Source organism: Oncorhynchus gorbuscha, linkage group LG07, assembly GCF_021184085.1.
Source record: "Oncorhynchus gorbuscha isolate QuinsamMale2020 ecotype Even-year linkage group LG07, OgorEven_v1.0, whole genome shotgun sequence".
Taxonomy (NCBI): Eukaryota; Metazoa; Chordata; class Actinopteri; order Salmoniformes; family Salmonidae; genus Oncorhynchus; species Oncorhynchus gorbuscha.
Window position 1 is genome coordinate 88,482,471 of NC_060179.1, and position 15,522 is coordinate 88,497,992.

The following is a 15,522-nucleotide window of genomic DNA, read 5'->3' on the forward strand; positions in this document are numbered from 1 at the left end:
TCGATCTCTTGTTGCAAATATTAGTTTAGTGTAATTAATTCACTACTAATACGGCTTGTTGTGGACGTGCTAGCTAAACAGACAGCTATGTGACCTGTTAGCAAAGATTACGATAACAAAGCCTTTCATCTGTGATGTTAGGTAGCTAGCCATATTATCTACTATGCTAGCTAGCTGGCTAGATAAACATATCAGTTAGGAGCTTATGGCCAATGTAGCTAGCCATATTATCTACTATGCTAGCTAGCTGGCTAGATAAACATATCAGTTAGGAGCTTATGGCCAATATAGCTAGCCATATTATCTACTATGCTAGCTAGCTGGCTAGATAAACATATCAGTTAGGAGCTTAAGGCCAATGTAGCTAGCTAACGTTAGCAGGTCATTATTTTGAACATGCACCATTTTGGAGCAACGAGCCATCTGATTTGCGTGTTGTAACATTAACTATTTACTGTTGTGCTGATCTGACCAGCCACAATCAAATCCGAAAAATTAACCGTTGATAGTCAGGTTAGATGATAGGAGAAATAGGAAGCGTTTTAAAAACGCAATAAAAACGCTACCTAAGATAGACCCAAGAAAGCTGAAGATCAGTGTGAGTATCACACTCCTCAAAACGACGGAAAGATTTGAGTCATTCAGACAGAACAATGTTTAAAATGATTTCCTATCCTCACTCTCCATGTTCGATATTATTATGCACATTTAAAGATTGGTAGCAAATGTCTTTGCCATTTGAGCTAGTTATCATAGTAGCAGTAAACGGTAGCAAGTATGAGCGGAGTTGCAGCCTCGCACGATCCAATCGCAGTAGTCTGATACAAGTTACAACCCTCCCATTTCTTGACAGATAGCTGAACCAGCCAATTGAGTTGTTTGGAATTTCATCCTGACAGCTGAACAATAGTTTTTTTCTCCCATCACGGAAAATGACAAATTAATATACTGAACAAAAATATAATCACAACATGCAACAATTTGAAAAGATTATATCAAATCAAATTGATTTATATAGCCCTTCGTACATCAGCTGATATCTCAAAGTGCTGTACAGAAACCCAGCCTAAAACCCCAAACAGCAAGCAATGCAGGTGTAGAAGCACGGTGGCTAGGAAAAACTCCCTAGAAAGGCCAAAACCTAGGAAGAAATCTAGAGAGGAACCAGGCTATGTGGGGTGGCCAGTCCTCTTCTGGCTGTGCCGGGTGGAGATTATAACAGAACATGGCCAAGATGTTCACATGTTCATAAATGACCAGCATGGTCAAATAATAGTAAGGCAGAACAGTTGAAACTGGAGCAGCAGCATGGCCAGGTGGACTGGGGACAGCAAGGAGTCATCATGTCAGGTAGTCCTGGGGCATGGTCCTAGGGCTCAGGTCCTCCGATTGAGAAAGAAAGAAGGAGAGAATTAGAGAACGCACACTTAGATTCCGACAGGACACCGAATAGGACAGAAGTACTCCAGATATAACAAACTGACCCTAGCCCCCCGACACATAAACTACTGCAAGCATAAATACTGGAGGCTGAGACAGGAGGGGTCAGGAGACACTGTGGCCCCATCTGATGATACCCCCGGACAGGGCCAAACAGGCAGGATATAACCCCACCCACTTTGCCAAAGCACAGCGCCCACACCACTAGAGGGATATCTTCAACCACCAACTTACCATCCTGAGACAAGGCTGAGTATAGCCCACAAAGATCTCCGCCACGGCACAACCCAAGGGGGGGGCGCCAACCCAGACAGGATGACCACAACAGTGAATCAACCCACTCAGGTGACGCATCCTACAACAGAGTTACAGTTAATCAATTAGGTCCTAATCTATGGATTACACATGACTGGGAATACAGATATACATCTATTGGTCACAGATACCTTAAATAAAAAGGTAGGGGCTTGGATCAGAACACCAGTCAGTATCTGGTGTGGATCAGAGAACCAGTCAGTATCTGGTGTGGATCAGAAAACCAGTCAGTATCTGGTGTGGATCAGAAAACCAGTCAGTATCTGGTGTGGATCAGAAAACCAGTCAGTATCTGGTGTGGATCAGAAAACCAGTCAGTATCTGGTGTGGATCAGAAAACCAGTCAGTATCTGGTGTGGATCAGAAAACCAGTCAGTATCTGGTGTGGATCAGAAAACCAGTCAGTATCTGGTGTGGATCAGAAAACCAGTCAGTATCTGGTGTGGATCAGAAAACCAGTCAGTATCTGGCGTGGATCAGAAAACCAGTCAGTATCTGGCGGGATCAGAAAACCAGTCAGAAAACCAGTCAGTATCTGGCGTGGATCAGAGAACCAGTCAAGTATCTGGCGTGGATCAGAGAACCAGTCAGTATCTGGCGTGGATCAGAGAAATCCAGTCAGTATCTGGCGTGGATCAGATCAGATCTGGCGTGGAACCAGTCAGTATCTGGCGTGGATCAGAGAACCAGTCAGTATCTGGTGTGGATCAGAAAACCAGTCAGTATCTGGTGTGGATCAGAGAACCAGTCAGTATCAGTATCTGGCGTGGATCAGAGAACCAGTCAGTATCTGGCGTGGATCAGAGAACCAGTCAGTATCTGGCGTGGATCAGAGAACCAGTCAGTATCTGGCGTGGATCAGAGAACCAGTCAGTATCTGGCGTGGATCAGAGAACCAGTCAGTATCTCAGTATCTGGCGTGGATCAGAGAACCAGTCAGTATCTGGCGTGGATCAGAGAACCAGTCAGTATCTGGCGTGGATCAGAGAACCAGTCAGTATCTGGCGTGGATCAGAGAACCAGTCAGTATCTGGTGTGACCATTTACCTCATGCAGCACAACACATCTCTTTCACATAGAGTTGATCAGGCTGTTGATTGTGGCCTGTTGTCCCACTCCTCTTCAATGGCTGTGTGAAGTTGCTGGATATTGGCGGGAACTGGAACACGCTGCCGTACACGTCGATCCAGAGCATCCCAAACATGCTCAATGGGTGACATGTCTGGTGAGTATGCAGGCCATGGAAGAACTGGGACATTTTCAGCTTCCAGGAATTGTGTACAGGTCCTTGCGACATGGGGTTGTGCATTATCATGCTGAAACATGAGGTGGTGGTGGTGGATGAATGACACAACAATGGTCCTCAGGGTCTCGTAATTGTCTCTGTGCATTCAAATTGCCATCGATAAAATCAATTGTGTTCATTGTCCGATGCCTGCCCAAACCATAACCCCACCTCCACCATGGGGCCCTCTGTTCATAACCCCCCCACCATGGGGCTCTCTGTTCACAACGTTGACATCAGTAAACACCATACCATAACCCCCCCACCATGGGGCCCTCTGTTCACAACGTTGACATCAGTAAACACCATACCATAACCCCCCCACCATGGGGCCCTCTGTTCACAACGTTGACATCAGTAAACACCATACCATAACCCCCCCACCATGGGGCCCTCTGTTCACAACACCATTGACATCAGTAAACACCATACCATAACCCCCCACCATGGGGCCCTCTGTTCACAACGTTGACATCAGTAAACACCATCCAGCAAACACCATACCATACCATAAACCCCCCCACCATGGGGCCCTCTGTTCACAACGTTGACATCAGTAAACACCATACCATAACCCCCCCCACCATGGGGCCCTCTGTTCACAACGTTGACATCAGTAAACACCATACCATAACCCCCCCCCTCTCTGTTCATAACCCCCCCCCCACCATGGGGCCCTCTGTTCACAACGTTGACATCAGTAAACACCATACCATAACCCCACCTCCACCATGGGGCACTCTGTTTACAACGTTGACATCAGCAAACCGCTCCCCCACGCAACGCAATACACGTGGTCTGCTGTTGTGAGGCCGGTTGGACGTACTGCCAATTTATCTAATACAACCTTGGAGGCGGCTTATGGTAGAGAAATTAACATTTAATTCTCTGGCAACAGCTCTGGCGGACCTTCCTGCAGTCAGCATGCCAATTGCTGCTCCCTCAACTTGAGACATCTGTGACAACTGCACATTTTAGAACGGCCTTTTATTGTCCCCAGCACAAGGTGCACCTATGTAATGACAATGCTGTTTAATCAGCTTCTTGATATGCCACACCTCTCAGGTAGATGGATTATCTTGGCAGAGGAGAAATTCTCACTAACAGGGATGTAAACATATTTGAGAGAAATGAGCTTTTTGTGCGTATGAAACATTTCTGGGATCTTTTATTTCAGCTCATAGACCAATGGGACCAACACTTTACATGTTGCATTTATATTTTTGTTCAGTTTTGTTCCCTGGATCACAAAATCGTGACGTTACGTTGAACCTATGTGCATTGGATAGATGTTATTTTATATTCTCTTAACAGCAGTGAATATTTGAAAAACGGCCATTGATTTGACGATTGCTGCGTTAATGCAGACATTACTGTCTTTGGGAAATGGTGGCATCAACATTTACATATTGAATATCGGCCTAAAATATCATGACCATCGATCCGCCTCCTTGACCCCCCAAAATCATTATATCAGTCGTTCTCAAGGTTGTGTGTGTGTGGGGTGTGGGGGGGGGGGGGGGGGTCAGCAAGAGTTAAAATTAGTCTTTTGTGAGTTTAACTGTCAGTGACTGTGTTCACTGCACGGCTGGACCCTGGTTAGTATCTCTGACTGTGTTCACTGCACGGCTGGACCCTGGTTAGTATCTCTGACTGTGTTCACTGCACGGCTGGACCCTGGTTAGTATCTCTGACTGTGTTCACTGCACGGCTGGACCCTGGTTAGTATCTCTGACTGTGTTCACTGCACGGCTGGACCCTGGTTAGTATCTCTGACTGTGTTCACTGCACGGCTGGACCCTGGTTAGTATCTCTGACTGTGTTCACTGCACGGCTGGACCCTGGTTAGTATCTCTGACTGTGTTCACTGCACGGCTGGACCCTGGTTAGTATCTCTGACTGTGTTCTTGTATAACACTACATTTAAGTCATTTAGCAGACGCTCTTATCCAGAGCGACTTACAAATTGGTGCATTCACCTTATGACATCCAGTGGAACAGTCACTTTACAATAGTGCAACTAAATCTTAAAGGGGGGGGGGTGAGAGGGATTACTTATCCTATCCTAGGTATTCCTTATAAAATACTCTGTCTCAGTGACTCATGGTTAAATAAAGATTAAATTAAAAAAAAAATACATGCTCTGTCTCTCTCTGTCTCTGTCTCTCTCTGTCTCTGTCTCTCTCTGTCTCTCTGTCTCTGTCTCTCTGTCTCTCTCTCTCTCTGTCTCTCTGTCTCTTTCTCTCTCTCTCTCTCTCTGTCTCTGTCTCTCTCTCTCTCTGTCTCTCTGTCTCTCTGTCTCTTTCTCTGTCTCTCTCTGTCTCTGTCTCTCTGTCTCTGTCTCTCTCTGTCTCTCTGTCTCTCTGTCTCTGTCTGTCTCTGTCTCTCTCTCTGTCTCTCTCTGTGTCTCTCTCTGTGTCGCTCTCTCTGTCTGTCTCTCTCTGTCTCTGTCTGTCTCTCTCTCTCTGTCTCTCTCTGTCTCTGTCGCTCTCTCTCTAGGGATGAGGAGATCAGGGAGAAGTGTGGGGAGGATGCTGTGCACTACCTCTCCTTCCAGAGGCACATCATTGGTCTGCTGGTGGTGGTGGGCGTGCTCTCAGTGGCCATTGTGCTGCCCGTCAACTTCTCAGGAAATCTATTGGGTGAGTGGGATTTAGGGGACGGGACTTCAGGAAAGACTTGAGAGACAAAACACTGGGATGGTGACCATGGCGACATCATAAATAAAAAACTTGAGAAGTTGTTTAGTTCAGATCTGTTGGGTGTACAGGACTTTGAGGTTGTAGTTATAGTTTGAATTGTATCTATTTATTGTTGTACTTTCCATCTACAAGCATTTCGCTACACTCACATTAAACATCTGCTAACCGTGTGTATGTGACCAATAACATTTGATTTGATCTTGTCAAGTCGAAGTGAGTCAGACTCCTGTCCTGTGGGCTCACATATCTCCTGTTTCTGTAGTGGGACAGCTTGATGTACAGGACACCCCCTGGACAGGACGCCCCCTGGACAGGACACTAGTCTAGGTCCTCAGTACACCCCCTGGACAGGACACTAGTCTAGCTCCTCAGTACACCCCCTGGACAGGACACTAGTCTAGCTCCTGTTTCTGTAGTGGGACAGCTTGATGTACAGGACACCCCCTGGACAGGACACTAGTCTAGCTCCTGTTTCTGTAGTGGGACAGCTTGATGTACAGGACACCCCCTGGACAGGACACTAGTCTAGCTCCTCAGTACACCCCCTGGACAGGACACTAGTCTAGCTCCTCAGTACGCCCCCTGGACAGGACACTAGTCTAGCTCCTCAGTACACCCCCTGGACAGGACACTAGAATAGCTCCTCAGTACGCCCCCTGGACAGGACACTAGTCTAGCTCCTCAGTACGCCCCCTGGACAGGACACTAGAATATCTCCTCAGTACACCCCCTGGACAGGACACTATAATAGCTCCTCAGTACACCCCCTGGACAGGACACTAGTCTAGCTCCTCAGTACACCCCCTGGACAGGACACTAGTCTATCTTAGGGCCGTACCCCCAATCCATCTCCTTTCATGCCAAGCAGAGGAGCATCGGGTCCCATTTGTCTTTTTTTCAGTCTTTGTTAAGACTCGACCGGGGATTGAACCCCCAACCTTCCAATCTCAGGGTGGACACTAACCACAAGGCCCTTGTGTTAATAAGATAAAGACCTAGAGGTAATTCTAGAAGTGGTGTTATTAGATTATAGACAAGCCACCATTAATTACTATCAATGTTCTCCTGTGGTCATGCAGGGTAGATTGGACTGAAGCCATTTTAGATACACAGAATATATCACATGAATTGAATCAGCTCCTTGTGGATTCATTTCCTCACTTTCATATAAAAATCAGACCACCACCTCATCTGAAGACAAAGATAGAAATATAATGAACTAGAACGTACAGTACATTCAATAACCCACCCATAGAAATATAATGAACTAGAACGTACATTCACATTCAATAACCCACCCATAGAAATATAATGAACTAGAACGTACATTCACATTCAATAACCCACCCATAGAAATATAATGAACTAGAACGTACATTCACATTCAATAACCCACCCATAGAAATATAATGAACTAGAACGTACATTCACATTCAATAACCCACCCATAGAAATATAATGAACTAGAACGTACATTCACATTCAATAACCCACCCATAGAAATATAATGAACTAGAACGTACAGTACATTCAATAACCCACCCATAGAAATATAATGAACTAGAACATACAGTACATTCCCATTCAATAACCCACCCATAGAAATATAATGAACTAGAACGTACAGTACATTCAATAACCCACCCATAGAAATATAATGAACTAGAACGTACATTCCCATTTAATAACCCACCCATAGAAATATAATGAACTAGAACGTACAGTACATTCACATTCAATAACCCACCCATAGAAATATAATGAACTAGAACCTACATTCCCATTTAATAACCCACCCATAGAAATATAATGAACTAGAACGTACATTCCCATTTAATAACCCACCCATAGAAATATAATGAACTAGAACGTACATTCAACAGCGTAATGTCCCGTTATTCTCCTGTTTCTACGCGTAATGTCCCGTTATTCTCCTGTTTCTACGCGTAATGTCCCGTTATTCTCCTGTTTCTACGCGTAATGTCCCGTTATTCTCCTGTTTCTACGCGTAATGTCCCGTTATTCTCCTGTTTCTACGCGTAATGTCCCGTTATTCTCCTGTTTCTACGCGTAATGTCTCGTTATTCTCCTGTTTCTACGCGTAATGTCTCGTTATTCTCCTGTTTCTACGCGTAATGTCCCGTTATTCTCCTGTTTCTATGCGTAATGTCCCGTTATTCTCCTGTTTCTACGCGTAATGTCCCGTTATTCTCCTGTTTCTACGCGTAATGTCCCGTTATTCTCCTGTTTCTACGCGTAATGTCTCGTTATTCTCCTGTTTCTACGCGTAATGTCCCGTTATTCTCCTGTTTCTACGCGTAATGTCCCGTTATTCTCCTGTTTCTACGCGTAATGTCCCGTTATTCTCCTGTTTCTACGCGTAATGTCCCGTTATTCTCCTGTTTCTACGCGTAATGTCCCGTTATTCTCCTGTTTCTACGCGTAATGTCCCGTTATTCTCCTGTTACTACGCGTAATGTCCCGTTATTCCCGTTATTCTCCTGTTTCTACGCGTAATGTCCCGTTATTCTCCTGTTTCTACGCGTAATGTCCCGTTATTCTCCTGTTTCTACGCGTAATGTCCCGTTATTCTCCTGTTTCTACGCGTAATGTCCCGTTATTCTCCTGTTTCTACGCGTAATGTCCCGTTATTCTCCTGTTTCTACGCGTAATGTCCCGTTATTCTCCTGTTTCTACGCGTAATGTCCCGTTATTCTCCTGTTTCTACCCTCTGACCTCACCATTTTCCCCACACAGAGAATGATGCCTACAGTTTTGTTTCTACGCGTAATGTCACTTTAGCCAATCTGGATGCCAAGTGAGTGATTCTCCATTAGTGCTTTGTCTCGGTTCCAATTACAGAAGGAATGGTTGGTGTCTGTCTTTCTGCCTGCCTGTCTGTCTGTCTGTCTTTCTGCCTGCCTGTCTGTCTCTGTCTGTCTGACTGACTGCCTAACTGTCTGACTGTCTGACTGTCTGTCTGTCTGTCTGCTTGCCTGTCTGACTGTCTGTCTGACTGCCTAACTGTCTGTCTGACTGTCTGTCTGTCTGACTGCCTAACTGTCTGTCTGACTGTCTGTCTGACTGCCTAACTGTCTGTCTGACTGTCTGTCTGACTGCCTGTCTGACTAACTGTCTGTCTTTCTGCTTGCCTGACTGACTAACTGTCTGTGTGTCTGTTTCTGCCCCCCCCCCTCACAGTAACATGCTCCTGTGGCTCCACACCACCTTTGCGTTCCTCTACCTGTTGCTGACCGTGTACAGCATGAGACGACACACCTCCAAGATGCACTACAGAGAGGACGATCTGGTGGGTGATATGAACACACACACACACACACACACACACACACACACACACACACACACACACACACACACACACACACACACACACACACACACACACACTGTTTCACACACACACACCACACACACACACCTGTTTCACACACACACACTCCAAGATGCACTACAGAGAGGATGATCTGGTGGGTGGTATGAACACTACACACACACACACACACACACACACACACACACACACACACACACACACACACACACACACACACACACACACACACACACACACACACACACACACACACACACACACATCACCATTTCCTAAATATCCCTCCGGGCTGTAGATGTACCAGGTCGATGTGAAACACTATCTTCATTTGTTTGCTCTTTTTGTCTTTTTAGGTGAAACTGTCTTTATTTGTCAACGGGATCTCCAAGTATGCAGAGGAGAAGCACATCAAGCAACACTTTGAGTAAGTGCTGTCTGTTCCCTGTATCTGGCAACACTGAGTAAGTGCTGTCTGTTCCTGTATCTGGCAACACTTTGAGTAAGTGCTGTCTGTTCCCTGTATCTGGCAACACTGACTAAGTGCTGTCTTTTCCCTGTATCTGGCAACACTGACTAAGTGCTGTCTGTTCCCTGTATCTGGCAACACTGAGTAAGTGCTGTCTGTTCCCTGTATCTGGCAACACTGAGTAAGTGCTGTCTGTTCCCTGTATCTGGCAACACTGAGTAAGTGCTGTCTGTTCCTGTATCTGGCAACACTGAGTAAGTGCTGTCTGTTCCCTGTATCTGGCAACACTGAGTAAGTGCTGTCTGTTCCCTGTATCTGGCAACACTGAGTAAGTGCTGTCTGTTCCCTGTATCTGGCAACACTGAGTAAGTGCTGTCTGTTCCCTGTATCTGGCAACACTGAGTAAGTGCTGTCTGTTCCCCGTATCTGGCAACACTGAGTAAGTGCTGTCTGTTCCCTGTATCTGGCAACACTGAGTAAGTGCTGTCTGTTCCTGTATCTGGCAACACTTTGAGTAAGTGCTGTCTGTTCCCTGTATCTGGCAACACTGAGTAAGTGCTGTCTGTTCCTGTATCTGGCAACACTTTGAGTAAGTGCTGTCTGTTCCCTGTATCTGGCAACACTGAGTAAGTGCTGTCTGTTCCTGTATCTGGCAACACTTTGAGTAAGTGCTGTCTGTTCCCTGTATCTGGCAACACTGAGTAAGTGCTGTCTGTTCCTGTATCTGGCAACACTTTGAGTAAGTGCTGTCTGTTCCCTGTATCTGGCAACACTGAGTAAGTGCTGTCTGTTCCCTGTATCTGGCAACACTGAGTAAGTGCTGTCTGTTCCCTGTATCTGGCAACACTGAGTAAGTGCTGTCTGTTCCCTGTATCTGGCAACACTGAGTAAGTGCTGTCTGTTCCCTGTATCTGGCAACACTGAGTAAGTGCTGTCTGTTCCCTGTATCTGGCAACACTGAGTAAGTGCTGTCTGTTCCCTGTATCTGGCAACACTGAGTAAGTGCTGTCTGTTCCCTGTATCTGGCAACACTGAGTAAGTGCTGTCTGTTCCCTGTATCTGGCAACACTGAGTAAGTGCTGTCTGTTCCCTGTATCTGGCAACACTGAGTAAGTGCTGTCTGTTCCCCGTATCTGGCAACACTGAGTAAGTGCTGTCTGTTCCCTGTATCTGGCAACACTGAGTAAGTGCTGTCTGTTCCCTGTATCTGGCAACACTGAGTAAGTGCTGTCTGTTCCCTGTATCTGGCAACACTGATTTCACGTCTTAAGTTTCAGAATGATTTCTTTCAGAATTTATCCCTTGGGGAAAAAAACTATACTAATTACATTAATGTAGTCTCTGAGAGTAGTCTGTCAACAGGGCTACATTAATGTAGTCTCAGAGTAGTCTGTCAACAGGGCTACATTAATGTAGTCTCAGAGTAGTCTGTCAACAGGGCTACATTAATGTAGTCTCTCTGAGTGTAGTCTGTCAACAGGGCTACATTAATGTAGTCTCTCTGAGAGTAGTCTGTCAACAGGGCTACATTAATGTAGTCTCTCAACAGGGCTACATTAATGTAGTCTCTCAACAGGGCTACATTAATGTAGTCTCTGAGAGTAGTCTGTCAACAGGGCTACATTAATGTAGTCTCTCAACAGGGCTACATTAATGTAGTCTCTGAGAGTAGTCTGTCAATAGGGCTACATTAATGTAGTCTCAGAGTAGTCTGTCAACAGGGCTACATTAATGTAGTCTGTTCTGAGTGTAGTCTGTCAACAGGGCTACATTAATGTAGTCTCTTCTGAGTGTAGTCTGTCAACAGGGCTACATTAATGTAGTCTCTGAGAGTAGTCTGTCAACAGGGCTACATTAATGTAGTCTCTGAGAGTAGTCTGTCAACAGGGCTACATTAATGTAGTCTGTTCTGAGAGTAGTCTGTCAACAGGGCTACATTAATGTAGTCTCTCTGTATCTGGGCTACATTAATGTAGTCTCTCTCAACAGGGCTACATTAATGTAGTCTCTCTGGCAACAGGGCTACATTAATGTAGTCTCTCTCAACAGGGCTACATTAATGTAGTCTCTCTCAACAGGGCTACATTAATGTAGTCTCTCTCAACAGGGCTACATTAATGTAGTCTCTCTGAGGGCTACATTAATGTAGTCTCTCAACAGGGCTACATTAATGTAGTCTCTCTCAACAGGGCTACATTAATGTAGTCTCTCTCTCTCAACAGGGCTACATTAATGTAGTCTCTCTCAACAGGGCTACATTAATGTAGTCTCTCTCAACAGGGCTACATTAATGTAGTCTCTCTCAACAGGGCTACATTAATGTAGTCTCTCTGAGGTAGTCTGTCAACAGGGCTACATTAATGTAGTCTCTCTGAGGTAGTGTCAACAGGGTCCATGAGTCCCGTCCTCAGCAGGCTATCTGTGTGATTGCTCCTCAAAAAAGCCTAGGGCTGAATCATTAGTGTGTTAGGCTGTAGGAGGGTCTGGGGGACAACAGGAACTGGGTCATTAGGCTGTAGGAGGGGCTGGGGGACACACACTGGGAGGAACTGGGTTAATGTGTTAGGCTGTAGGAGGGGCTGGGGGACACACACTGGGAGGAACTGGAGTAGTCTGTGTTAGGCTGTAGGAGGGCTGGGGACACACACTGGGAGGAACTGGGTCGTGTGTTAGGCTGTCAGGAGGGCTGGGGGACATTACACTGGGAGGATCTGGGTCGTGTGTTAGGCTGTAGGAGGGCTGGGGGACATTAATGGGAGGAACTGGGTGTGTGTTAGGCTGTAGGAGGGGCTGGGGGACATTAATGGGAGTCTGGGTCGTGTGTTAGGCTGTAGGAGGGCTGGGGGACACACACTGGGAGGAACTGGGTCGTGTGTTAGGCTGTCAGGAGGGCTGGGGGACACACACTGGGAGGAACTGGGTAGTCTGTTAGGCTGTAGGAGGGCTGGGGGACACACACTGGGAGGAACTGGGTAGTGTGTTAGGCTGTAGGAGGGCTGGGGGACACACACTGGGAGGAACTGGGTCTGTGTTAGGCTGTAGGAGGGGCTGGGGGACAACACTGGGAGGAACTGGGTAATGTGTTAGGCTGTAGGAGGGCTGGGGGACACACACTGGGAGGATCTCTCTCAACAGGCTGTGTTAGGCTGTAGGAGGGGCTGGGGGACACACACTGGGAGGAACTGGGTCGTGTGTTAGGCTGTAGGAGGGCTGGGGGACACACACTGGGAGGAACTGGGCTACATTAGGCTGTAGTCTCTGGGGGACAACACTGGGAGGAACTGGGTAATGTGTTAGGCTGTAGGAGGGGCTGGGGGACACACACTGGGAGGAACTGGGTTAATGTTAGGCTGTAGGAGGGGCTGGGGGACACACACTGGGAGGAACTGGGTCATTGTTATGTAGGAGGGGCTGGGGGACACAACAGGAACTGGGTCATTGTTAGGCTGTAGGAGGGGCTGGGGGACACACACTGGGAGGAACTGGGTCGTGTGTTAGGCTGTCAACAGGGCTGGGGGACAATGGGAGGAACTGGGTCGTGTGTTAGTGTGTAGGAGGGGCTGGGGGACACACACTGGGAGGATCTGGGTCGTGTGTTAGGCTGTAGGAGGGGCTGGGGACACACACTGGGAGGAACTGGGTCGTGTGTTAGGCTGTAGGAGCTGGGGGACACACACTGGGAGGAACTGGGTCGTGTGTTAGGCTGTAGGAGGGGCTGGGGGACACACACTGGGAGGAACTGGGTAGTGTGTTAGGCTGTAGGAGGGGCTGGGGGACACACACTGGGAGGAACTGGGTCGTGTGTTAGGCTGTAGGAGGGGCTGGGGGACACACACTGGGAGGAACTGGGTCGTGTGTTAGGCTGTAGGAGGGGCTGGGGGACACACACTGGGAGGAACTGGGTCGTGTGTTAGGCTGTAGGAGGGGCTGGGGGACACACACTGGGAGGAACTGGGTCGTGTGTTAGGCTGTAGGAGGGGCTGGGGGACACACACTGGGAGGAACTGGGTCGTGTGTTAGGCTGTAGGAGGGGCTGGGGGACACACACTGGGAGGAACTGGGTCGTGTGTTAGGCTGTAGGAGGGGCTGGGGGACACACACTGGGAGGAACTGGGTCATGGCCTGATCACCAAATAGTATTACACAAAATCTAATGTTGTTCACCACTGGCAGACGACCGGCTCTTCCGGTGTTCCAGAAATACCTCTTTCTCCTGCAGCCTCGTCTGTCTCTTCACATTTAAAGGAGTGAAGACCCATACTTGTGAGACAGAGAAATGTCAGAGAGAGACTTCAGCCAGTGGGTGGGTGGGAGGGAGGGGGACAGGCTTCAGCCGGTGGGAGAGAGAGGGTGAGAGAGAGAGGGTGAGAGAGAGAGAGGGTGAGAGAGAGGGGGTGAGAGAGAGAGGGTGAGAGAGAGAGAGGGTGAGAGAGAGAGAGGGTGAGAGAGAGAGAGGGTGAGAGAGAGCGAGGGTGAGAGAGAGCGAGGGTGAGAGAGAGAGAGGGTGAGAGAGAGGGAGGGTGAGAGAGAGGGAGGGTGAGAGAGAGGGAGGGTGTGAGAGAGGGAGGGTGAGAGAGAGGGAGGGTGAGAGAGAGGGAGGGTGTGAGAGAGGGAGGGTGTGAGAGAGGGAGGGTGTGAGGGGGAGGGTGTGAGAGAGGGAGGGTGTGAGAGGGGAGGGTGAGAGAGGGAGGGTGTGAGAGAGGGAGGGTGTGAGAGAGGGAGGGTGTGAGAGAGGGAGGGTGTGAGAGAGGGAGGGTGGAGGGGAGGGTGTGAGAGAGGGAGGGTGTGAGAGAGGGAGGGTGTGAGAGAGGGAGGGTGTGAGAGAGGGAGGGTGTGAGAGGGGAGGGTGTGAGAGAGGGAGGGTGTGAGAGAGGGAGGGTGTGAGAGAGGGAGGGTGTGAGGAGGGAGGGTGTGAGAGAGGGAGGGTGTGAGGGTGGGAGAGAGGGAGGGTGGGAGAGAGGGAGGGTGGGAGAGAGGGAGGGTGGGAGAGAGGGAGGGTGGGAGAGAGGGGGGGTGTGGAGAGAGAGGGAGGGTGGGAGAGAGGGGAGGGTGGGAGAGAGAGGGGAGGGTGTGAGAGAGAGGGAGGGTGGGAGAGAGGGAGGGTGGGAGAGAGGGAGGGTGGGAGAGAGGGAGGGTGGAGAGAGAGGGAGGGTGGGAGAGAGAGAGGGAGGGAGAGAGAGAGAGAGGAGGGTGGGAGAGAGAGAGAGAGGAGGGAGGGAGAGAGAGAGAGAGAGAGAGAGAGAGAGAGAGAGAGAGACTTCAGCCAGTGAGAGAGAGAGAGAGACTTCAGCCAGTGAGAGAGAGAGAGAGACTTCAGCCAGTGAGAGAGAGAGAGAGACTTCAGCCAGTGAGAGAGAGAGAGAGACTTCAGCCAGTGAGAGAGAGAGAGAGACTTCAGCCAGTGAGAGAGAGAGAGAGAGAGAGACCATGATTATCATTGAGAGAGAGAGAGAGAGAGAGAGAGAGAGACTTCAGCCAGTGAGAGAGAGAGAGAGAGAGAGAGAGAGACTTCAGCCAGTGAGAGAGAGAGAGAGAGAGAGAGAGAGACTTCAGCCAGTGAGAGAGAGAGAGAGAGACTTCAGCCAGTGAGAGAGAGAGAGAGACTTCAGCCAGTGAGAGAGAGAGAGAGAGAGCCAGTGAGAGAGAGAGAGAGAGAGAGAGACTTCAGCCAGTGAGAGAGAGAGAGAGAGAGAGAGAGAGATGATTATCATTGAGAGAGAGAGAGAGAGAGAGAGAGAGAGAGAGACTTCAGCCAGTGAGAGAGAGAGAGAGAGAGAGAGAGAGAGAGAGAGACTTCAGCCAGTGAGAGAGAGAGAGAGAGAGAGAGACCATGATTATCATTGAGAGACTTCAGCCAGTGAGAGAGAGAGAGAGAGACTTCAGCCAGTGAGAGAGAGAGAGAGACTTCAGCCAGTGAGAGAGAGAGAGAGAGAGAGAGAGACTTCAGCCAGTGAGA

General features: G+C 48.3%; 1 pseudogene; it reads left to right on the forward strand.

Moving 5' to 3' along the window:
* The window catches only part of LOC124040459, a 112,176-nt pseudogene that overhangs the window by 44,509 nt on the left and 52,145 nt on the right, over positions 1–15,522 (forward strand).